Here is a 24362-nt window from a genome sequence, read left to right as displayed (position 1 = left end):
ACTAACCATGCTACTTCCTGATCTTAGTAGTACTCATCAGTGTCAAGTTATAACATCCTAAGGGAGACAAGGGGATTACAAAATATTAAAATGAAGATATTGGGAAAATCTCTATCAACGCTAGATTTTGGTACAATCTCCATAAGGAAAAAAAAAAAGTAATGTGCTTCTAAATTCATGCGTTCAGAAATAGAGGTTGCCAACACTTCTTATTACTAAAACTAAGATATTATTATGTACCTTAATATGTGATTGCAATTTCAAAACTCTAGTGCCTAACTGGATGAAATTGATACTTTACAGCATTTGTCAAAGAACCTAAAACTAAATCAACTTAATAATAAAAACAAATAATTGTGTAACACTTGATAGTGTTCTCACTCTAGATATTTGATTTGTGCCTCATAATAAGTCTTTTAGTAGTTAAGTCAGGTAGTCTTATTGTATCCATTTTTATTGCTAAGAAGTTGAAGTTTTTTGCTACTAAATGTCTTCCTGAGGTTATCAGTAAGTTGTGAAAGCAGGTCTCAAATATAAATCTTCTCATTTCCTATTCTATGCTCTTTCATTTATGCTATACTGTGACCTAATTAGACTCTTAAATGATTGTATTTATAAGCATCTAAAGCCAGACACCTTTTTTTTTTTTAAGGCTGTACTCATGTACAACTGAGAGTGAAAGGTCACTCTAATATGTTCAGTTTTTTGTGACTCACATTTATTCCCTATGTGAAATGGCAATACGCTTCATGAAACGAAACTATGTCATCAAAATCAGGTTCTAATGAGATTGAGTTTAAAGCTAGTTGTCAGGCTTCTGGTGTAAAATGGACTAGCTCCTAAGTCAAATCCTCATTATCCACTAAAAGACCTGTGGACACACAGGACAAATGATAACTCTTCACAGCATCAAAAGAAACTAAGCTTTACAGACAAATAATTGTCCAAATCTGGGAGGATTCTCCAGAAAATGGAATTTCGGATCTTTGCTTCAATAAAAACAGTGTCAGAGGTTCTGTTTCCACATCGGATGTAACAGAAGTTCACAATGATATAATGCTCCAAAATTAACAATGAGAATCTGGATCAACTACAAAATTCATAGTTAGAGTGTCTATATTAATATCAGACAAGCTAGATTTCAGAATATAATACTAGTAATAGAAAGGATCATTTCACAAAGATAAAAAGGGGTCAGTTTACCAAGAAGACACACCAGTCCTAACAGCACAGCTTCAAAATACATGAAGAAAAATGTGATAGAATTGAAAGGAAAAATGAAGAAACTAAAGTGATAGTTGGAGACTTGAATACTGCTTTCTCAGAAATTAGACAGTAAATCAATAATGTCATAGAAGAATTGGCCAACGTTATCTACCAAGTAAGCCAAACTGATGTTTATAGAACACTCTATTCAAGAATAATAAATACATGGTATTTTAAAATACACGTAAAGATATATATATATATATATATTTTTTCCAGGCCACAAAACAAACCTCAAGGAATAGAAATAATTCAAATTATGCTCCCAGATTACAACGGAATTAAACTAGAAACCAGTGACAGAATTATATTTAGAAAATCCCTAAGTATTGGGATATTAAATAACATAATTGCAAATATCCCATGGGTCAAATAAAAAGTCTCAAGAAATTTTAAAAAATATTTTGAGCTGAATAAAAAAAGAAATCATTTCAAAATTTGTGGAAGGCAGCCAAAGCACTGCAGAGAGTAAAATTTGTAGTATTATTAAATGCTTTTATAAGATGAGAAGAAAGGTCCCCAAACAGTAATGTAAACCTCCACCTTAAGAAACTATAAAAAGAGCAAATGAAAACCAAAGTAATTGGTAAATAAAACAGAGCACCTTGTCATATACATTTCTGAAAGCAGCACCATGTGCAATTATCTGGCTAGAACGTGGTGCAAAAGATTGAATGACAAGAGGAGTAAATCAGGAGTGAAATAGAGATTATGAATAAAAAATGGTAAATTTCTCCTCCATGCTAGGTAACCTCTTGAGTTTTTCACAACTGTTTTATCTCCCATTGATATCGATTGTATTATTGTTATAAATAATATAATCTTCAGGTATGCATATTTCTTCTGTCTTGTTGGATATAATTGGTACATGCAGTAGATTGTAGATGGAGCATAATGGAAAGCCATCCACGTGATAATAATCATATGCAACACTGATACAGCACTCACTCTCTGCCACCAACTCTTCTAATTACTTCCTGTATATTATGCCATTTAATTATTTTAACAATCCTGAATGACTATTGTTATTGCCATTTTACATATGAAAAACCTGAAGACCAGAGGTTTTAAGTAATTTTCACAAGATCCCAGAGTGAGTAAGTAGCAGTGCAGGATTTCATCCCAGGCAGTTTTTATCATTATGCTATAAAACAAGAGTTGTAATGCTTTGCAGTTGTTCATATGTTTTTTCCCCATATAATTTTTCTCTCAATCTATGCTTGAAAGCTAAACCTATTTAAGTTGCGGCAAAAATACACAGAGCTGGTCTGACCCTGAGCTCATTGAATGTTACAGCAGCAATTGGCTGAAAGGAGGACTTCTCATTTAGAACAGGATATGAACCACTGGTTATTTTGGGGATCCAAATTACTTGGATTTCAACATTTTTCTAAGTAGATTTAATTTGGTTTCCACATTTTCATGCTTTCCTTTTTAAACCATCATTCGCATTCCTAACTTTTAAATTCTTATCCAAAAGTTTTAGTAAAAACTGGTTTATAAAATCCCATCAATAACACTTAAAACTAGTTTAATTCCACAGAATGCAAGTTGCAATGGTAGATGGTGTCTACAGAATACTTTATTTTGGTGCCTTGCAGTTTTCTTTTAAAATGCATCTTTCATATAACTGCTTTTCATTGCACTACCAGGTTATATGTTACATCAAATTCTTTAAATTACCAGTTACTTACTATTTGAAAATTTATAATTATTCAGAAATTGTAGTACATTGCATATAAAGAGGGTGATTTTTGGAAATTTAGACATAGTAATAATACATTTTTTAAAAGAATCAAATTAACATTCAGAATTGGAATATGTATAATTAATAGTAATAAGTACATATGAAAATATTCATTTGGGAAGTATTTTGGAACAGTCATATTAAATATTTTCCAAAACAACTTGAAATATGATTAAATGTAGCATAAGTGCCAATTTTCTGAATGGTTACTGTTTAGGAGCATTAATGGTTGGTGATGTTGCCTTAAGCAATTAACTTTGAAAATGACCCTTCAAGCTAGATGTGATTGATATGAATGATATTAATGCATTAATATTGTCAGTGTCACATTTGTCAAAGTTACTGTAATCAAAAGACTGCCAACTGTTAGAAACTTCAGGAGAGTGTTTTGGAAGTCATATGTAAGAATGTCTTTCTCTGTGTAGGAATTTGTGGCATATGCTTCAAGAAAAAGATGATATTGTACTACAACAAAGTCAGTAAGTACAGGTTGTTTGATATTACAGAGACTGATTTCCAGTGGAGGTCTTGGCTAGCTGCCCCTAATTTGTACTCCCTCATGTTCCTATTGAAATATTCATGAAATTATGTAAGAGAGATTTTCAGTGCCACTGAAAACTAGAAATAATACCTCATAATCTTGTAAATCTCAGGAGCAATTTATTAATTTCTACAGTGAAAACACAAACAGCACTCTGTAACTGAACAAGGGAGAAACACAGGCAGAGATTTACCTAAATATATGTTTCTAGTTATGTGAGTTATAATTATGAAAGTTGTAAAATATACATGGCCAAAAAGAAATAGAATGGGTAAATAATTATGAAACATTTATGTGACAGACTCTTTTACAGTTATTAAAATGGTGATTTTGGGATAATTTGAAAGATAATTTGGGATAATTAATACACATAACGTAAGCTCAATTTTTCAACATTGTTAACAAACATATGGGTATTGAAATAAATAATAGAAGGAGATGTATCAGCATATTAATGGTTTTATTAGTTTACTAGTGATTTTATGACCTTTATATCTTTCATAACTCTGCAAGTATTCTTTGTATACTTTATTGTAATTTATTTTATGTATGGTAAACAAAAATATAGGACAAATGTCATATTTAATGTAATACATTTTTAATCTAGTTTTAAATTGTTTCTATATCTCTGTCCATGAGTTTCATTAGGAATATTTTCTGCATAATAAAAATGTTCATACCCAAAGGGTATATTATGTTAGTCTTGGGAACATATACCCCTTCTCAGTACTGGTTCCTATTTGTTTTTATTTTTACCTCTTTTGTCAGAGTGCTACTGGACATCTAAGTTCTGAGAAAAATACTAGAATAATAGCTTACTTTTCCTAGTAGATAGGATTATGGGAATAAAAACAAAATAACTGTGGCATAGTTTTATTCCTAAGGTTTGTAAATTAGCTTGATGTGTAGCAACTAAAAGCTAAAATAAATTGCCACACGTTTTAAATAGCTATTTATAAAACAACTTTCCCCAAACTATTTATATAATGAAATGAAAAAAATCAAACAAATTAAAGGAGCTGTATATATATAGCCCCTTCCTGAATGTCAGTAACGTATTAGTGCACAGTTTAATTAGGTTCAATAGAAAGTTTCTGTTATTTCCCCAGAGTACAGTGGGCAAAGGATGTTCTTCACTCGGCTGCTGTGAAAAACTATTGTTTATAAAGATTTATTCTCCACGTAACAAAGCAAAAGGACAAGAGTATTTGAAGGACTCATGAATTCTCTCTGTTGCAGTGTGATTGGGTAAGGTGATGCCACATGCCCATAAACTATCATAATAGGTAATATTTACAAAATAAATTAAGAATATAAAAGCTGCAGCAGCTTTTATTATAATGGAGATGACTTACCTTCTTTTTGAGAAACTAATAGGCTTATTTCCTCCATAGAAAAACATAATGAAAATTTTCACACAAGAATAAATCTTGTGAAAGCTTGTGTTTCTTAGCATATGGCTCAAAAAGCTGAAGATGAGGACGGCCTTTTTCATTTTAAATCATTAGGGTAAAAGTGAGTGTAGAGACACTGGCACAAAATGGAGGCGGTGATCAGTGCACTTAAAAAAAGTTTTAAAACTCTTTGTAATGCTGTTGTTTTGTGCTGATTTTAGTCATTGCTGTCTTTTGTAGATTAGAAATCAGGGTCAATGAGAGGGTTATACTGTATGGCAAAATGGAGGGATTGCATGTTTTAAAGTTTATCGTAGAAATAGTAGCAGTGTCCTACAAGAAAGAGTTTGTTCTTTATTTTACTTAAAGGACCTAGTTCATAATCACCCAGGTTTGAAATCTGATTGTTACTGGTCTCCTGCCATGTGAATTTTGATGGGATAGCAGACTGCCATTTTGAGATTTTAGGAGCTTTAATCTTATCTATACAGACAAAGGTTACTTGCCTCATAGTTATTACCAGACGTAAAATAGGGACACGATGGAAATCAATTTTCTTTCTTCTTTCCTTCCTCTGTTCTCCTTTTCTTCGATTCCTTCCTTTTCACCATTTTTGTGGCTTATCAACTCATTATTAGATCCAAGATACCTACAATCATCAAGTAACGCTCTCTTGGAAATATTTAAAATCAAAAGAAAAGTCCCCCATCAGATCTTTAAGCTGTAGTAAAATGCTACAGAAATGTAGGCAGTAACCCTAAAAGCCATCCCCCTACAAACGAGTGGCCTCTCAAGCCTTTGGACCTGAGTCAATCATGGTTTCCAAGAGATCTAAGAAGTCGCAGCAGTGTTTGAGATTTGATTGACATGATAACTTGTTTACAAAGTAATTTGTAAACAAATAGAATTTTTTTGAACTTTACATTTTTGAAACATTTTTTTTAATCAAAATATGGTAGCAGAAAAAAGTAAGGATGTTTGATGTTGAGAGAATAAAAAATGAAACTAAAGTGGTTCCTGATAACTTATTTTCATTGAATCTTTGAAAGTTTAAATATTATTCATACACTTAAGCAAGGTTTCCACGTCAGGATTATTGAGCCTGGTATCTAAAAACAAGAGTCTGTAATTATTGGAAATCCTATTAAAGAAGTACTATAAATTGAATTTTTTTAAGTTATTTAGGAAACTTTATTGGCTATCTATCATGGCTAGGTGTTTTACATCTAAATTTTTTTTTTAAAGGTTTATCTGAACCAGGTCTTTCTTTTTTTTTTTTAATTTATTTTTATTATTTATTTTATTTTTGCCTGCGTTGGGTCCTCACTGCTGCACGCGAGCTCCCTCCAGCCGCTGCAAGCTGTGGCCACTCCCCACCACGGCGCTGCAGGCACCTCCCGCCTTGGAGGACAGGCCCCAGGCGTGCGGGCCCTGGCTTGCGGGCTCCACAGTGCAGGCCCAGCAGCCGTGTCACACCAGCTCAGCTGCTCCGCAGCATGCGGGACCACCCCCGACCAGGGCTCGAACCCGTGTCCCCTGCACTGGCAGGCGGACTCGCAATCCACCAGGGAAGCCCACATCTAAATTTTTAGATCTGGATGCTGAAGCTCAAGAGATGTACGTTTGTGAATATGTGTGTGTGTGTGTGTGTGTGTGTGTGTGTATGTATATATGTATGTATGTATATGTGTATATATATATATATATATATATATATATATATATATATATATATATATATACACACACATCTCAGGTCACACATTCAGGAGGTGGCAAAAATATATGATAATGTAATCTTATTCCCTCCCTACATCAATCCTTTTCTTACCACTAGTCTTACATTTTTTTCCAGTATTGATTTATGTCATGAATGAGAGAGGGGGGGAAATGGGAACTAAGAAGCAGCAAAGGTAAATTTTCTGAGACGATGTAATCAGAATGACAATGATGTCTAAGTCAAGGGGTAAACAGAAATGAGAATAGTGTAGAAAAAATTACTTTATCCCCTCAGCATGACCATGATCACCAATTTGAAGCTGTTAAGGAATTTCAGTGTGAAAACTTTTACCTATTGCCAGAAAAGCCAAAAAAGGAAAATAATGAAAAAAAGTGTTGATTTCTCTTTTGATCTCTTTTTTAGTGCTCTCTGCTGATGACTAAAATTGCTTTAGGAAAGGAGATATATTGTGCTTAAATTGTTCAGTGTGAAAGTTTAAATATTTGAAAATCAGTGAGCTAAGAGGAAAAAAAATACTTGTGACCTTTGTCAATCAGTTTTTCCAGTGCAAAGTGTGGATACCAATTTCATATTTAACACACACACAAGTTATAAAATAAAATGCAAAACATGAATTTTTAAATGTCTAAGTCAGTCTCTGAAGTACGTAATGTACTGGCTTTTTCAGGTAATTTTCTGTAAAGTATTATGGGAGGTGGTGTCCTATGGATATTATCCTATGAATTTTCACCTAGTGCTCAAAATTTTATATATATATATTTATATAGGTTATATATAAATATATGTATATATAATATATATTTTAACTTATATGAAGAATTTCATTTATAATATAATGTCTTCAATTTAGTTTTAAACTACTTAGCAAAATAAATAAATTGAAAAACTTTCACATTAAATCATTTAAATATGTTATTGTGTAATAATGTAATCTTTTCTGGCATAGGGTTGGGAATCAACAGAGAATTAATGTCTACCTGAATTTCTGTTATATAAAGGCAAAATTTGCCTAGAGCACATACTCAGTTGAATGGTATTGAGAATCAGTAGAATATTTAATAACACACAGTGCTGAGGTTTAGGGGAATCCCCCAGAAGACGGAAAAAGCAGTGTAATTACATGGACAAAATTATAATATTTTTCAAAGTACAGGTAGATAAAATAATAGAGGGTTGAGTGGGTACAGAATATAAAGGTAAATTGACCAGTGGATAGGTAAATATCTACATCTACCTATATCATATATATTCTTAAAATACTACATTTCTTAAAATACTAAATTACTATACCTAAGAATGCAGTAATTTCCAAAGCCAAACTTTTATTTTTATACAGAAGAACACATACTGTGATTTAGAAGGATTCTCTATTGTTGAAATTAAATAATTGCCTTACTTCTAAAGAATAGACACTAAAAATGTTGTGGACATATATTTAAAGCAACAATTACAAAATATTTATAGGTTTTATCCTATAGCAAATAAGGTGTCAATAAATGTTTTAATTATACAAAAATCACTTTGACAGCATTGAGAAAGATAGGTCTGTGAAGGGAGTAAGAAAGCAGGAAGGATCTGATCAGTGACTTATAAGACAGCAGGGTTGTAGATAAGGAGCATTGTTTAATGAAAATCCAAAGGATATATTATATACAGAAACTGGTAAAGAAAGGCATGATTTGGAGATGGGGTGGCTAAAGGAAAAATAATATTCTAGGATGATTCGCAGGTGTTTTTTTTTCATTGTTGTTCATTTAGAAATTGTTTTGGAAAGAGGATGGTGTTCAACAAAATTGAGAAGGAAAAAGAGGGGTAAGGAAGGAAAGAGAAAGTTCTGTTTAGGACACCTTATACTGAAGAAACTTTGAGACACCAAGTAAACAAAATGTAAAAAAAAAAAAAAAAGGAGTATTTAGAGCATAGTTCATATGTTAGGTATATCTAGAATAGATGTACCTATTTGCAAGTTTTCAGCATGTTGAAACTCTGAAGGCAGATAGCTTTGCCTAACGTTCTTTAATAGAATGGAATTTATGCTGAGAAATAATTGGACAAATGCATGAAATATAAATGTATAAAATAACTTTCATTGATAAATTTTTATAAAAATGAAGGAAGAAAATACTGGAGTTATTTGCAAAAATTAAAAGGTAAGTATAAATAAGAGAAGAGGACTATAATATATTAGGTAAGAGAAGCAAGTTCCTATAGTATGTATAGTATAATCCCACTTTTGTCAATGTATGTATTAATCGACAATAGCCTGAAATATATCACCATACATTTAATATCAAAGTCTTGAGTCAGTGGGATATGAATAATTCTAGTGCCTAATTTATGTATTTTACAATTGGCTTAATACTATAATATGTATTACCAGAATCAACTATATGTATTTGCCATTTTTGTAGGTCAAAAATAGTAAATATTGGCAAGTTCAACCTGATGTTATCTCTATGATAATAATTTTAAAACAATAAATGCGGTTCAGTTTTTGAAGAGAAAGTATGTGGGTAAGAGAACCACTCCAGCTTAGGATAGAATATTAAGTCATATCAGTATTTAAAGAAAGTAGATCATGGAATAAAAGCTTATGTAACTGAGAAGATAAAGCTATAGAATGAAATCTAGTGACCTTGGGTTTATGAAAAGCTAGGAAGGAGAAACATAGTATCTTTAGGCTATCATAATGTGTATATTCCCAGGACAGACATTTTTTTCCCCCAGTTTTACTTCCATGTATATCCACCAGCCTGCCAGATATGTCCATGTGGATGTTTTGCATCTACCTCAAACTCAACATGTCCAAAAAAAGTCTCATTTAATTTCCATCCTCCATCTAATCTTCAAAATTGCTTCCTTTCCTTACATTTTTATTAATGATATGATATCTATTCTTTTATCACAGGTAGAAATCTTGATAATATTATTTACTTCTCCAATTCCCTATGTGTACAATGTATTCATTCAGCTGAGCTTAAGTTCTTTTGATTTCACCTTCTTTATTTCTTTCCTATCTGCCTCATCCTCAGTACAGACTCTTCTACTGCCCTTGTTCAGGAGATCATTATTTTTCACATGGATAGTTGGAATAGCCTCTACTCTTTGCTTTTCAGCTCTTCCCCTATCAGTTCATTCTCCACACTGCAGCGAATTTTCTTTCTCTCTTTCTTTTTCAATTCAAAACTCTGGCCCAAAACTCTTGCCATGCTGAGCCTCATTTTCTATTCCTGATGTCAAAACAACTTCTGCTTCAGGTACCAGCAAACAATTATGAATTTTTCCTAGAATCCCCCTCTCTTCCTTCTTAAGACTTGACACAGCACAATATGCCTACTTCCATTATGTGATCTATCTCTTTCTACATTATGAAACCTTAGAAAGAAGGAGATACATGTTAGTAATCCTTTTTTATGATTCTTAATACAGGGCCTTGCACATAGTAAGCATTTGCTGAAAAAACAAATAAGTACCTTATTTAAATACTAAGTTTGGTGTGTAAGACAGATATTCCCTCATCTAAAACTATGAAGAAACAGTTTTAGTATAAAAATAAAAAAACTAAAACTAAGGCTGCCATTCGACCCAGCAGTTTCACTCCTGAATGTATATCCGGAAAAAACAAAAACACTAATTTGAAAAGATACACGCATCCCAATGTTCACTGTGGCATTGTTTACAATACTTAAGATATGGAAACAACCTAAGTGCCTATCAACAGATGATTGGATTGAGAGGATGTGGTATATATATACAATGGAATACTACTCAGCCATAAAAAAGAGTGAGAATTTTGCCATTTGCAACAACACAGGTGGACTTAGAGGGTATTACACTAAGTGAAATAAGTCAGACAGAGGAAGACAAATTCTGTATGATGTCACTTATATGTGGAATCTAAAAAATACAACAAACTTGTGAATATCACAAAAAAGAAACAGACTCACAGATACAGAGAACAAACTAGTGGTTACCAGTAGGGAGAGGGAAGGGGGAGGGGCAATATAGGGATAAGGGATTAAGAGGTACAAACTATTATGTATAAAATAAGCTACAAGGATTTATTGTATAACCCAGGAATATAGCCAATATTTTATAATAACTATAAATGGAATATAACCTTTAAGAACTGTGAATCACTATATTGTCACCTGTAACTTATATAATTTTGTACATAACTATACTCCAATAAAAAAGGAATAATGTGCCTTTTTACAGAATTGTATAAAACATTAAATATTCCAATGTATTTAAAAAATCATTTGGTTAAAACAGATATGATATCACAGAATATGTGTGCTTTATGAGCTGGAAAACAGTTTTCTTTTCACTTAAAATTTTTAGAATATATTTTATATAGTCCCCTAAATTTTTTTAAGAAATCTACAATGTGTTAATAACTATTTAGGAAATCAATATAATGTTCCTGTTATAGAGCAATTTTACTTAAAGAAAAAAATTAGGGAAAAGTATTTCTTAAATAATGGTATCTCTTACAAGTTCTCAAAATAGCATAAACTAACCATAATACAATTCTGTTGGAACATATTGTTGTTATAAAAAACAACCCCTAGTTGTTTATACTTTGTGAACTATTCTTACACAAACCAACCTTGAATCTTAAATAGGACATTAAGCCATTAAGCTTGCCCAAGATTTACTAATTCTGTACACGAATACACAGCTGTCTTTGCCATTCTTCTTCAGTCCAGCATCCTGGGCAAGTTAGGGTTGTTTTGGGGATAAAAAAGGATGAGGTTCAAAGTCTGAGAGAAATCTGGAGAAAATTCTACTGCTTCAAAAAAGAAAATGGATATTACTTTTCAGAAAATATTTTTAGATATTTAGACTAAGAAAATAATTTATTGAAGTAAATAAACTGAAATCAAGACTCAAGAGGGGTGGATATGGAGTAGAGAGATTTTTAAAATAACATTCTTTATATCTAATTTCCATAGTTTAAATACGTATTATATTATCACTGGTCTATTATAATAACCTCTTAGCTGGCTACTTGATCCTCACCATTAACCCTAAAACATTCATTGGTTGTCTTTGTAATAATGATTCACCAGGACATAAATATGGAAATAAAGTTTAGCAATCAAAACTCTTTCTGACATGGCAGTGATTAACTTTTCCAACATTTCCATAATATACAAACTGCATCAGTTAGGGCTAGGTTTTATTTAAGAAAAAGAGGCACAAAATAACAGTGACTGAAAGAAGATTAAATTTTATTTATCTTTCATTTATAGTTCTCGAGGCAAGTAATCAGGTGATGTATAGCAGCTTTGCTACATAAAGTCCTTAGGGACCTGAGCTCTTCCCAGCTCTGTGCTTTGCCATCCCTAAAGCGTGGCCTTCATCCTCATAATCCAAAATGAAGCTCAAGTGTTGGTATCTATATTCTAAGTAGAATATGGGGGAAGGAGGAAAGAAGAAGAAAAGAGAACATGCTGTCACAGGACATTTATACTTCTGTTCCTTTAGCTAGGTCTCAGACATAAGAATGTGCCTAACTGAAAGGAAACTTAGAAATTTAGTCTTCTTTCCAAGTGTACATAGATCAAGCTAAAAGTCGATGATCGTAAATGAAAGGGAGAATCAGTGTTGGGGTGAGAAACAACTTTTCCACAATACACCGCCTCTACTATGTTCTCTTGACAGTTTGCACAGTGATGTTAACTGACCTGGCACTTCCTCAGAAGGTGATTCCTCCATGTCGATATATCTTAACTCCTTTAGGTGGAGACAGTTTCCTGGAGGGCATGAAAGCTCAGGCCAAATAGGAAGGCAGCAAATTGCCAATCTCTCTGTAATCTGAACATTCATAAAAATTTAACTTCTTTCGTAAGATTTCTTTCCGTGTTGCCTGGTAGAGCAGATAACAAAGAGTGGTTTATGAAATTCTTTTCACATATCTTCAGGAAGTAAAACATATTTGCACTACCTGAGATGTCTCAGAGTTCGGTATCTGTTCATCCTTTTATTCACTATGTAATCATTCCTCACCTGATTTTATTGATGTCCTCCACTTAAATCCTTCAGGAATTCTACTTGAGAATTCCGACTCAGATAGAGTTACCTGAAATGAATATAGCTCTAGTTTACTCCTAATTAGTAGTTACTTCATTTCCATGTAGCTCTTATTAACATGAAGATGGGGCTGTTGAATTCCAACTGAGATCTTAGCTCACCTCATTCTTCTGATCATAAGAATAAAAATTTGGGTAGGGCAAATTCCCTCAAAAAAAAAAAAAGAATAAAATCTGTCAACAGCTTCTTCCTCTTCATTATGCACGTACCTCCCAATATCTTCCCAAATGCTATAGAATGCTCTGATTTGGCATACTTTGTTTCTACCAACATAATGAATAGTTCACAGACCCACATTATTATACAGTAACAAACTTTCTGAGGAAATGTATTTTATGTACCCATTGCTTATTAATGTACTATAATAATGTACTCTATTATAGATTTCTTTTCTGATCATTAATACCAAATACAGTCTAGTCATTTTGTTCCTGCTGAATACAAGTTCTGCATTTTCTTGTTTTCATTGCACTAGTGATGTAGTAAAGCCAGCAGTTAGGAGTGAGGCAGTGTAGGGAAACTTCTGTGTTCCCCTATGCCCTGTGGAGTTTGGATCGGCTACTGAAACTTCTCTTTGTTGTAGTTTCCTCATCAGTAAAATAGAGACTTTAGTACTACTGACATTATAACATTGTTAAGGATATTAAATAAGGTCTTAGAATGTGAACACTTGATAAATCTTAGCTATTATTATGCCCTCTGCCTAGAATTATCTTACCCTAATTAACCACATGGAGTTAACTCTAAATTAACTCCATTTAGAGTTAATTTCTTCCTTACCTAATCTCACACAGTGCTTTGCCAAAGCTCTGTTAAGGGACTTATTAGAGTCTGCCTTTTATCACAGTTGTTGTGTATGTACCCACTGTCTTCATGAGGTGTAAGCACTTATGGAGCAGGCTTTATGTCTCCTTCATCTACAATTTACCAGTAATGCTTTGCTGTCGTAGTAGTTATTTAATATATATTTGTTTAATTACCATCAACATTTTAGGAGAAAAAGATACAAGTGTAACACCTACAGTATTGCTTAGCTTTTCAGAATTTTTTCTTGATTAAGCAATATGATTTGTAATATAAGAAACTATATTTTCAGACCAGGGATAATTACTTTTGTTCTTTAGTGGTATCCTTTGCCGTCTTTGCAATAGCAGACTCTTAACGGATATCTGTTGATTGATTAACTTATGGGGATTTCATTTTAAATTATCCTGCATGCTTTGCCAACTTTTGAAGATATTCAGCATTTTATAGTCAGCTCAAATGTGCCTTTTCTGTGGAACCTTGCCTCATCATTCCCCTAATATTTCATTGCTTTATTCTTGGTTTTCTCATATTTTGTTTATCCTCTATCAACATTTCTATCACAATATTGTAGTGATATATTTACATGTCTGTCTTCACAAAATATGTATTTTGGGGGCAGTGACTACATTTTTATTATTTTGTGTCCTATCATCCTGTATGACATAACTGGAAGTTTATTGACAACATGAATAAGTGTGTGTTCGATATCCTATATTTTCTTCCCAGCATTTATTGAATTATATAATGAGAATTCATTGTCAGCATAATGATCCCAAAATACTGCATGATTATCAAGGTAGCTAAATAGAATTAAACAGTCCATTGACTCACTATAGCAATAAATAAACATATACTTGAGAAAGATGTTTAGTGATACTGAGAGGCAGTGGAATTTGTGTATTTGGGAGCCCAACCTCTGCAACCAGATTGCCTGTGTTTACATCCTGCCTCTTCCTTCTACCAGATATGACCTTGGATAGATCATTAACCTCTCTGTGTCTTAGTTTCTTCATCTGCAAGAGATAGATAATTGTCCTCAACTCATAGGGTAGTTGGTAGGATCAAATGAGTTAATGAAAGTAAAGCCCTTGCAGTTTTGTCTGATACATGATAAGTACTATTTAAGTATTTTCCATAGCATTCTAACAATGCCATTCAACAAATCATGGTACCCCATTTCCTGAACATTTCAGTTAATGAATATTTAACCATTCAGAGTTGTTCACCTGCATTCTCTGTGTTGGCAGGTATATATTGTTGGCATTGGAAAGATAATTTTAATGGATATTGACTCACTAGAGAGGAAGGCTGAGGACAGTGAGCCCAAGGATAGAATAGAAAATGTGGGTCAGCAGATCTGGATCTGCAGATAAAAACTGTACCATACACAACTACCCAGATCTTGGAAGGAATGAAAGCCAGGTGGCAGCTGATGTGGCATTTGGAATGTGATAGCAGCACTCACTTGCAGTTGACTCGTCTCTTCCTCTTAAATAACATCATGCATTTTGATGGTTTTATATTGAATGTTTAATGACATATTTTATAAGTTGAAACTGCCATCTTCTCAATTTCATTTGTCATTTGGATGCCAGAAGCCCAAACCTTCCTTTTATATAATTCCCCTGAGAAAGCAGCCTTACTGGAAAATACTTGCTTTCATCTGTTCACATGAATTTATGCATTTAAATTCAAAGGAATAATTTTTGGCCTCCATACTGGCAAGTCCCACCCCTATGATTTCACCAACTAGATTTTATATTAGTTTTGCTACTTAACTTTTTCTAGATCCTGAATTTGAAAGTCTTCCCACTAGTCCCTCTCTAATCTTTAAGAATTTTTACTACATCTTATGGCAATTTTCTCTTTTATTACTTTCTCCCATAAATGATATGTGATGTAACATAGGTTAAAGAAAAGTATTTTGTTTTTTTGTGATTTTTTTTCTGCTTTAGATTGGCCTTTTGTAGCAAATAGTAACCAATTCTAATGTCGGTTTGCTATTTGATGTTGCATTTTTCCCTGCTACATTTATAACATTCTGTTTTTTTCTTTAAAAATTAATATGCAAAAGGATAGTAGACAGAATCAAAATATTAGATTATGTTACAAAGCTAGTTTATGTTGCTCAAATAACAACTAAAAACTTGGAGTATTTAGTTGCCTATCTTTCCAAGAGAATGCAAAGAATACCATGTAATTTCTTTATCATGTATTTTTTTGTAATTATAGTAAAATAGCACTATATAGTCACTCCTACACTGTTAAATAAGAACTGCGGACTAGAGGTCTACTTGTGACATAGATGATTCCTTGAATTCTCCATTAATTACTGCTATTATTTTTAGCATCCTTAATTTCAGCAGTGGGACAGTTAAGATTGAAAAATAAGGTATCTCATGTATTGGAACACGTAAGGACTACCCCGGGACCAGGCAAATTAAAATGGAGGAAAATTAATTTTATCTTTGTTGCACAATCACATGCTTATTTAGTATACCTTTACATAAATGTTTCAGGAGACCATTGCTCTTCTTTTGTCTCTTGGTTTCCCATCCTTCAAGAAATGGTTCTCTGTACCTGTGACAATTTTGCAGTTCTTGTCAATACTTATTTGACTTAAGTCTGAGTCCCTCATGGCCTAAACTATTAGCTAAACTAGTAAGTATCAGTGACTGAACGTGGCTTAAAGAAAAGATGCATTTGTAACATTAGATTACCTTCATTACTCAAAGAAATATAGAGCCCCTCCTTTTTGTTCTGCAAATTAGAGTATAAATTCTCTAGATTGTTTGGAGGATTTTATGAGACTCTTTGTAAAAGTGCTTCATATACAGTCAATTTATAAAAAGTAAAATTTAACTCTTTCACAGTCTGAACTTAATAGAGGAGAAAATAATAAACATGAACCCCTTATTTAATTGCTTCTGTGCCCTCCCTCAAGGAAATTTCTTGAGTTTCAGACATCCAAAAGTAACCTTTATTTTGTGCCACACTTTTGAGTAGTTTAGAAGTCTTCAGTCATATTCTGCTGGTGTCCAAAATCCTCTTCACCTGGGGTCTTCTTGCCAGCTCAGTAGCCATGTTGTCAGGCTACTGGCAAGCCATTCTTAGTGGTCATCTACAGCAGGGCTCCCCAGCCACTGGGCAATGGACCAGTACCAGGCCACACAGCAGGAGGTGAGCAGCGGGAGAGTGAGCAAAGCTTCATCTGTATTTACAGCCGTTCCCCATCACTTGCATTACCGCCTGAGCTCTGCCTCCTATCAGATCAGCAGTGACAATAGATTCTGATACGAGCGGAAACCTTACCGTGAACTGTGCATGTGAGGGATCTAGGTTGTGCACTCCTTATGAGAAGCTAATGCCTGATGATCTGAGGTGGTGATGCTAGCGCTGGGGAGCGGCTGCAAATGCAGATTATCATTAGCAGAGAGGTTTGACCGCACAGAGACCATAATAAATCAATTGCTTGCAGACTCATATCAAAACCTTATCAGTGAGTGGCAAGTGACAATTAAGCTGCATCTGGTGGCAGGCTTTATAGTGGGAAGTGAGTTGATGTACTTCAGTTGTACAGCTGCATCCAGTTATTTTAATCCATGTGTGGCCTGCCCATTACTTTATTTACCACTTCCATCTGCAACTCTTTCTTGCACTGTGCACTTGTCTCAGTCACAGTTTTGGTAAGCCCACAAGCTAACTGTAGCCAAAATGAATAAAAAACAAACATTGCTGGAGAGCTTCTTTGACAAGGGGGAAAGACCCAATGATGAGACAGCAGAAGACTCTAAGACTGCCAACAAAAAGAAAGCTGCATTTAGAAGAAAATACCAAGGGTCCTACTTAAATTACGGGTTCATTGCAACAGGTGATTCACATTCTCCAAGCCCACTTTATATAATATGTGGCGACCAACTATCCAACGAAGCCATGAAACGTTTAAAACTGCTTCGCCACATGAAGACCAAGCACCCTCATTAAAAGACAAGCCTTTGGAGTTTTTCAAAAGAAAAAAATGTAAAGATGAAGAACAGAAGCAATTATTGAAGGCCACCACTTCATCAAATGTGTCTGCACTGAGAGCATCATTCTTAGTGGCTAACCACATCGCTAAAGCTAGAAAGCCCTTTACTGTTGCTGAAGAGTTGATCCTGTCTGCGGCTAAGGACATTTGTCATGAACTTTTAGGAGAGGCTACAGTTCAAAAGGTGCCACATCTTCCTCTTTCAGGTAGCACCATAACTAGACGAATTGATGAAATAGCAGAGGATATTGAGGCACAATTGTTTGAGAGGATTAATGAGTCACTGTGGTACACAATCCAGGTTGACGAGTCCACGGATGTTGACAAGGCAACAATGCTTGTTTTTGTGAGATATATTTTTTCAGGAGGATGTGCATAGGGCTATGTTATGTGCACTTTTGTTGCCAACCAACACCACAGCTGCAGAATTATTCAAGTCTTTGAATGATTACATATCAGGAAAACAGAATTGGTCATTTTGTGTTGGTATGTGCGCAGACGGAGCGGCTGCCATGACTGGACGGCTTTCTGGTTTAACTACTCAGGTCAAAGAGGTCATTTCTGAATGTGAGTCTACACGGTGTTATCCATAGAGAAATGCTGGCTAGCTGAAAAATGTCACCTGAACTTAACAACGTTTTGCAGGATGTGATTAAAATTATCAACCACATTAAAGTACATGCCCTTAATTCACGTTTGTTCACGCAGCTCTGTGAGGAGATGGATGAAGAGCACACACGTCTTCTCTTATGTACAGAAGTGAGATGGCTTTCTAAAGGTAGACCACTGGCCAGAGTTTTTGAGTTATGAGAGCTGCTTCAGTGATCTCTTTTAGAAAAGCAGTCACCACTGGCAGCACATTTCAGTGACACACAATGGGTCATAAAACTTACTTGTGTGACATATTCAACCTGCTCAATGAACTCAATCTGTTACTTCAGGGGAGAATGACAACTGTGTTCAAGTCGGCAGATAAAGTGGCTGCATTCAAAGCCGAACTGGAATTATGGGGACAATGAGTGAACATTGGGATTTTTGACATGTTTCAAACATTAGCAGAGATTTTGAAAGAGACTGAACCAGGGCCTTCTTTCTCCCAGCTGGGGCATGATCACCTGTCTCAGCTTTCAAAAGAACTTGAGCATTACTTCCCAACCACAAAAGACCCCTGAACTGGACAGGAATGGATCTACAACCCATTTGTGAATAAGCCAGGTGATTTGACTTTGTCTGTGCTAGAAGAGGATCAACTGCTTGAGATCACAAATGACAGGGCCTTAAAAGTATGTTTGAGACAACTTCAAATCTCCATACGTTCTGGATTAAAGTCAAGGTGGGATATCCTGAGATTGCCACAAAAGTACTGAAAAGCCTGCTTCCATTTCCAGCATCCTATCTTTGTGAAGTAGGGTTTTCTGCAGTGACAACAACAAAAGCAAGGTTATGGAGTAGACTGGACATAAGCAACACACTTCGTGTGTCACTGTCCCCCATCACCCCCAGATGGGACCATCTAGTTGCAGGAAAACAAGCTCAGGGTTCCCACTGATTCTGCATTATATTGAGTTGTATAATTATTTCATTATATATTACAATGTACTAATAATAGAAATAAAGTACACAATAAATGTAATGCTCTTGAATCATCCTGAACCATCCCCCCACCCAGCCAGTCCATCGAAAACTTGTCTTCCATGAAACCAGTCCCTGGTGCCCAAAAGGTTGGGGACCACTGATCTACAGTATCCACTAGGCCCACAGGAAATCAGACAGCCTTGCTGAGCCAAAGGAGAGGACAGGCTGCCCCACTACAGATTGTTCTTTCAGTCTAAAAACTCGTTTACTTTCCTTTTATTCACTTGCCCCTGCTCAGATATGAACAGGGGTTATAACAGCAAAGTTTAACTATAAAACAAGATAAATGATGCCAGCCTCCTTTCCTACCAGGTAGGCCCAATTTCTACAAGTGCTTCCCGTGGATTTCCTCTTCCCTCAAGTTCTTCCCCCATGATGTGCTTAACTCTACCCCCTGTAGATGCTTCTTCCCATCAGGTCAGTATTTTCCATAGATCTCAAAAGGAGGAAGGGAGAACCCTTAGTCAGAACTCACTGTCTATGAATGTTCTAACATTTTTTCATGTTTCCCAAGTATCTGCTGATAAAGACCATAGGGTGGGTCTGTTGATGTCATTACAGTGAGCTGAATCACCTCTTGCCAAACCCTGCAGTAATGTTTTTCTTCCCTTCATCTTTTAACCGTGAGGATATACTTGGAACCTGTTGTTTTCAGCTTTGGGGGCTATAGCTAAAATTCTGAGATACCTTCAAAATCTTGTTATTACTATTACTGAAGGAATTTCAGGCAAGAATGTAAATTAAGACAGAGGAATTTGTGGGACTACTTCAAGTAGGCTTCTGAGACAAGTGGCAACTCTGCCCATGGGTAAGCGTGGCCCTGGCTATAATTTACATAATCACAATAGTAATGATGAAGATGATGATGATGTAATATTTACAGAAGTCTTATTATTTTCCAGGAACTGTTTTAAGTGCTTTGAAAGTATTGTTTAATCCCCACAGTAACTCTATGAAGAAGTAGTATTAAAATTATTGCACACTTGAGGAAAGTAACTTCCTCAAAATCTTATAGCTAAGAAGCAGTGGAATTAGTCTTTGAACCCAGGAAGCTTGGCTTCAAAACTTTGTATCTTAACCAACAAAATATAATTAAAATAATGACACCTTTACATTGATCAGTATGTTTACTTTTTAATGAAATAATCCAGATTGTTAAGTGTTGATAAAAATGTAGCTTTGTTCACCCATATTTTTGCATAAAATATTTAAATAATGTTTACTAGTTATCTTTGCGACTGTATATATCATAAACTTATAAAATTAAACCTTAATAATGAAGAATAGTTGAAAAAATGCCGCAGCACTTCAGGCAAACCTCAGTAATCGTTAGCGAATGGATTAATTTAGGTATGCAGATTTGAAAATAAGATCAAATGTACAGATTTTATCTTCCTATGGCATCTGGCATCTGAATTTTACTTAACTATGTTACAAACGTCCCCCTACCCAACTAAAACATTTTATCTTCTTTTCATTCAATAATTGAAAAAGCTCTAGAATATTTTCAGATAGCAAATCCTTAACACAAAAACACTTCTTGATCTGTTCCACAGTTTATTTCTTTTCCCTAATGTTTAAATCCATTTATAAATACAGTATATGCACAGTTAGTTAGTCAGTGTGGTGGGAAACTGAGAATTAATCATTGGGCAGTCCTTTGAAATAAATATTTCATTGAGCACAGATATTCCAAATTAATGAAACTGTGCTCACAACATCCTTAAAGAAACACATACTTATATTGAAATATAACATAATCCTTCAGAAAATATGTGTTACAATTAAACATTGCCCATTCCATTAAAAAATGTGATTCATTGTAAAAGATTGAGAAAAAACTGAGCTAAAGAAGAACTTTATTTTATTAAAAGTCTTTCCTGAGATACAGACAAAAATTTTTAGGCTTATTTTTTTAAAGGCTGAGCAGGTATATACAAAGTTATTTTCCTAGCTGGTAAAATTCATCACCCAGAAATATTTTACTAACATAAATGCCAATATTGCATGGTTTATTTATTGGAAACCAAACTATTTGGATGACTTTGGATGCCTTGCTACAAATAGTGATTTTTCCTAAAAACAATGAAAGAACACATCAGTCAGGAGGAAAAGAAAACACTTTGACACATTAGTTTTCTCTATAAGTTCAGATTTTGGAAATCTGAGAATTCTCACGATAACATCACATTTTAGCTGTCTATTGCCGTGTAACAAACTACCCTGAAACCACATGACTTAAAACAACTATTTCATTTTGCTAATGACTTTATGGGTCAGAAACTTGGGAAGGATTTAGCTGCGTGCTTAATCTCTGATGGTTGTCCATCAGTTGGGGCGTCTGGTCCTAGGGAATCAACTTGCAAGTCTGGCTTCCCCATGGTCTTTTTTTTTTCTCTCTCATTTTCCACAAGATAAATTATCTTGTAAGGCTCCTCCTATAGTTTAGGCTTATCAAACAAGGCCTGAGATTTCAGGATATTTGTATTTCTTAGAGTGTGGCTCAAGGCCCCTAGATACCAAGGTGAAATCTGCCAGTACCTTTGAATTCCTAAAACAGGATATGGCATTATGTCCCTTCTGCCACATTTCATTGGTCAAAGTAGTCTCAATCCAGCACAGATTTAAGGGGAGGAGGAAAAATAGACCCCTATCACTTTGTAGGAATAGAGTCAAAGGATTTGTTGCAGTCTTTAATTTGAGATATATATTGTTAAAAAGACAGTTTTGAAATTTTTTTTTTTTTTTTTACTTCTCAGTTTTGCTTTATCTAATTCAAACCGGTGCTGCATTGGTTAACATATGGCTCACCATACACTTTCTAATGAGAAAGCTTCAAAAAGCTCAGTCCTCAAATGCCAGTACAAACTAGTCTGGCAGAAAGTCACCTGAATTCCTCTCTTCCATACACAGAACCTAAGCTTCATGGACTTGTTTTCCCAACACAGAAAACATTATGGTAAACAAGGGATTTGAATTTAGATATTTACCCAGCTTCCCTGAATCCTGGACTCCTTTTTGCCTCAATCCTTTGCCAGGAGTTCTGCTGTTTTTCTTACACTTTGGCTCCCCATGTCTCCTAAGCTAATATGCACTTCCTGGCAAATTAGAAGCATTCTGGACTGAAGCAGAGATTGTGGCTTGAGGGTAAAATTAACTCTTACAACTGAGTAGTTTCCTCTATTCACCAAAATGTGCAGTTGGAGGCTTAAAAAATACATGTATATAGATATATAGATGTATATATATGTGTGTATTGTATATATATATACAGGAATATATATATACATACACACACATATATATATATATAATTTGGCTGTCAGTTTAAAAGGAAATAAAGCTAAATAAAAAGTAAAGTTTTCATGTATTAGAAAACCTAAACACTTTCTACTTTTATGTACCACTTAGTCTGTGGTCATTCCTGCATTGTGCCTTTGTGGCACTATTTGAAATTCATAGTCTCTGTTCTCATTTTTCAGCTCTTTTATATGTTGAACATTCTTACTGAGGGCTATCGTAAGCTATCATTATTCTTTTTGTGTTTAAGTATTCACTCCTTTAGTCTCAACTTTTCAACTGTTCAAATATCATTCATATTGTCCATGATCCATCTAAGGCTAATAGTAAAATGATAGAGTGCGCTAGTGAATATCATAACATACCATCCTTCAGAGGATTATTGAAAGCTACATGAGACAGAATACAGAATACATTTAGACAGATAGATTTTTACATGTATATATATCTTTAATTCATTATATTTTAAGTGATTACTTATCCATTATATTTATATACGTTGCTGTTCTACATTACAATATTCTAAAGAAAATTCCATTCTTCATGACTTGCTTGGCTAGTGCACACTTTTCTATCTGGTGGCATTAGCATGCTGTACCTTTTATGCATGTTGTCAACCTATGCTAATTGAAATGTTTATAAGATGCTGATTCTGAAATATTGCATCTTAACAGTTCAGTAGTTTTTTAATGGGCCCTCTGTTTTATTAATGAAATGATTTATAGAAATATTTAATCTCACTGATTTACCACTAGCATTAATGAGTCTAGTTATTAAGCACTCTATTTCCAAAGGCTATGAAAACAGGCCTGGCAAGTGTGTAGTATTTTGTGATGAGTTATTTGTGCTGAGATAGGATCAATGCTATGGGAAGCTTATTTCTTAAGTGAAACAGCATTATTTATGATCATGTAACTTGATGACTCTTTCTGTAATTTTCATACCATTGCTTCCCTATTTACAAGAAATTTAATACCAATTATGAAAACCATCCTGCAGATTTTTAAAAGACATTTAGGTGATATATAAATACATCTTTCGTATTAGTTAAACTGAGCTCTGACAGTAAGCCATTTAAAAATACTTAAACAGATCCTTGCAGAATACAGATTTATTCTTTAGAGAAACTACAGTTGTTTCTTTTGTCTATGGTAAATATTTAAGGTGGCAATTACTATTTCCATAGAGTCTTTTTCAAATGAACAACACACACAACCTGTTTTTGTGCACTTAAGTAATTTTTTCTTATTTGCATATTTAAATAGTTCATGTATTATGGGTAGTGCTTAGATACCTTAAGTATATTTATGGGGCATCTCTTCAATATATGATGTTGTCTTTTAGTTCCATAAAATAGTTGGATCTTTGAGAGGTATTTTTTACCCCTTTGCCAGTCTTTTATATATATATATATATTTGGCTGTGTTGGGTCTTTGTTTCTGTGCGAGGGCTTTCTCTAGTTGCGGCGAGCGGGGGCCACTCTTCATCATGGGGCGCGGGCCTCTCACTATCGTGGCCTCTCCTGTTGCAGAGCATAGGCTCCAGACGCGCAGGCTCAGTAGTTGTGGCTCACAGGCCCAGTTGCTCCGCGGTATGTGGGATCTTCCCAGACCAGGGCTCGAACCCGTGTCCCCTGCATTGGCAGGCAGATTCTCAACCACTGTGCCACCAGGGAAGCCCCCCCTTTGCCAGTCTTAAACAAGACTAGTTTAATTACCTAACTTGTGTATTAAAGAAAATTATTTCTTAGGTTTCACCTTAAGGCTTTGATGCTTTTAGAAATGTTAGTGCCTTTTTGAGATTTT

Source organism: Mesoplodon mirus (genome assembly GCF_964341445.2).
Source record: "Mesoplodon mirus genome assembly, chromosome: 5".
Classification (NCBI taxonomy): Eukaryota; Metazoa; Chordata; class Mammalia; order Artiodactyla; family Ziphiidae; genus Mesoplodon; species Mesoplodon mirus.
Note: the sequence above shows the minus strand (reverse complement) of the source record.